We start from the raw sequence: 3,288 nt of genomic DNA on the forward strand, positions 1-3,288 counted from the left end.
CGTGGCTTTTTCTAGCAATGCTTGGGCCTCCTCCAGCTTTTCCTTTTGCATATCATCCATCATTCGCTTCTCTTCTTCAAGGCGTTCAAGTTCCCGATCGATTCGCGCTTTCGTCGCGCTAGATCTACTCGACTGACCTGTGACAGAGCTCGGTGGTGGAGCTGGAATCCGCGGCACACACAATACGCACGTAAAGACTGATGTATGAACGGTAGCTGTATTCACTTTGGCACACGTGAAGTGATACCATCGATCGCAGTCTCTGCACTGGACCATGTAACACTCTGCATTGTTCGGACGCTCGCAACCAACACAGTCATAATCTTTTCCGTGTTCCACATCAATCATTGTTGCTTGAAAAGATGCATCATATGGAATTTCTCCCTCGTGAGATAACTTTCTGTTTGCGAGGTTATGTTTCGCACCCTTCGCTACTGTTCTACTAACAGCACTTGTTTGTCGCACAATCGATCGACGACGTTGTTCCATATTATTAGATAAATTCATTAGTTTCTGTTCGTGATGATTTCGGAATTCTCGTAGTAGAACACCCGTATTTTAGAGTATTCAGCTAAAGCTGTGAATAATTTTTGATTGTTAATATAGTTTTAATTTTTATCATTTAATTTACTCACAATTTAGTTTCCAATTCAATTTTTCGAACAGAATTCAATGAACAATTTGAATTTTAAATCAATGCTACAAATAATTTTTTTTATATAAGAATATATATTAATTTCAGTTTTACTTAATCTCCTTTGCTTCCTATCACTTTGACGGTTTTTACAAATGGTCGTAGCTTTCCAAAGAAATTTGACAATCGCTCGCGCAATGTCAACTACATGTCAGCACTAAGGTTTTAGACTAACTTCGTGATCGTTAACGGGAGGTATTTAGTCTCGGCTTACACTGAACAATATTAATTTAAATACACGAGAGAACATGGTGTTAGCTGATTACATCAAAACAAACGAAATATTCAGTGTACCATAAAATCTCAATATATACAAATGAAGACAAACACGAGAAAAGGTCCTAAGTGCAAATGACAGTTTCTCTTTGTTTACTTTCTTTTTTCGAGTATTACAGTCCAATCAGCAATCTTTCCGTCTAACACTTCACATAGGATAATAGCAAAAACCATCAACCGAGCGTATGTGATCCGAGATTCCACGCGCTGCATGGATGTATCGAAAAATAAAGTTGAGTCAGGGATATTTAGGAGGTTGACACGGATAGGAATATCGCCCTTATTCCGAATAACGGCGTATTGGTTTTTCGATCGAATATGGTTCGGTCGAGTCCTAGCTACCTTTGATTTTGCTAGCGTTATTGAGAATACGAATGAAATACGATCGAAAAAACGATACGTCGTTATTCAGAATCAGGGTGATATCTTGAAGGGTTGATTTCCTGTGACATATGGTTGAAATATACTGTCATGAATCTTGTTTGAGATTGAAGCTCAACTAGCATTTCGAAGTTATTAATAACCAGGGGATTCAGTACCTCACATCTTATTAGCAGTCGTGATGAAAGCTCCCAAAAGCGATCTTTCAATGGAAGTATTGTATATTCGATATTTACAGTGTACCACTGTAGATTTATTGACTGTCAACTGAAAGATTAGACAGGAAAAAGAGCTAGAGAAAGTGAAGAAAGGGACAGAGGAGATTTAGAGTAAAAGTGAAATCAGAAAATATAGTCAATTTTGATCTGAAAGTTGAAGCATACAGTTGTACCTTATCCGTTGAGCACCCCGAAAAAGCCCTAGTGTTAATAGTTGATTGAAATCTAGTTCCATTTACTTCTCTAATTTGGATACAAAATACAAAAGTGGCGACGAGGAGAATTTTTTTTTCTAGTTTAAAAAGCGTTCTCGGTTACATAGTGAGGAAAATATTTATTTTATTACCGGCAAGAAATCAACATCTTTTCGTCAATTTAACCGAGGGATTAACATCGATAAACGAAACCAAGCACGTTCCGTGAAGCGGCAGCCATTGTGAAAATGCACAATTAAAACAAAAGGCGGCTTGGTCTAGGATTGCGTCCATTTGGAAATCTGGCAATTGCAAGAGGTTTTCTGCGGATTTGTAAAAGTACGGTAAGAAAAAAAAGTAGAAGAAAGTTTTTTTTCTCTTTTCATAGTAATTACCTCTTTGTTACACTGAACAAAAAAAGTTTTTCTTATTTTTACATTTTATTAAAAAAAAGGCGGGTGGGTAATGTCAGAGACATAACTGGATGTCGTGAATACGAAAACAACTGACATGTTCCTTAACACTTCCGAATATCAATTGTATGAATTATGCACGCATTCCCCTTTTTCACATTTTTCGCAAAAACAAAGAAAGCTTCACTTGATCTCGATTACTGTGAATTTCACACAGCGAAAAGTGCACAAATCTAAGCAAACTGTTCTTGATTTGTAGTAAACTGAGGATATTTCCCTACGATTTGCAAACAACAAATCCTAATAGTTCTTTAGAAAACTTTTAGAGCCATTAGAACGGCTGATATTGTGCAATGCTCTCCACCGTTGTTTTTTTCCCAATGCTAATGACTGGCAGCTGTGACGAATTCGCTCTTGTCGAAAGCGAAACTAGCTGTGCAGACGACACAAAACACATCTGCTCATAGGGGCGATAGAATCCAAACTGATTCAATTTTTGTTAAGAGATTTCCTTTTATGTGATTTCGTTTGTAGCTTTTTCACTAATGGGCGGTCCTAACGGCTATAAAAATAGCCGCATTCAGAATTTTAATGTTGATTATTTCATTTCGGATTTGCATAATTTATTGAAAGAAACTATCAATATGCTGAAGGGACTCGTTTCTAGCATTCAGAAAAGTCAAATTGCGTAATTCTCTACGACATTAAACTCTGGAACATTTTTCGCAAAAACAAAGAAAGCTTCACTTGATCTCGATTACTGTGAGTTTCACACAGCGAAAAGTGCACAAATCTAAGCAAACTGTTCTTGATTTGCCGTAAACTGAGGATATTTCCCTACGATTTGCGAACAACAAATCCTAATAGTTCTTTAGAAAACTTTTAGAGCCATTAGAACGGCTGATATTGTGCAATGCTCTCCATCGTTGTTTTTTTCCCAATGCTAATGACTGGCAGCTGTGACGTAATCGCTCTTGTCGAAAGCGTGCAGACGACACAAAACACATCTGCTCGCAGTGGCGATACAATCCAAACTGATTCAAGTTTTGTTGAGAGGCTTGTTTCTATCTGATTTCGTTTGTAGCTTTTTCACTAATGGGCGGTCCTAACGG

The sequence above is a fragment of the Malaya genurostris genome, chromosome 3 (genome assembly GCF_030247185.1).
Source record: "Malaya genurostris strain Urasoe2022 chromosome 3, Malgen_1.1, whole genome shotgun sequence".
Classification (NCBI taxonomy): domain Eukaryota; kingdom Metazoa; phylum Arthropoda; class Insecta; order Diptera; family Culicidae; genus Malaya; species Malaya genurostris.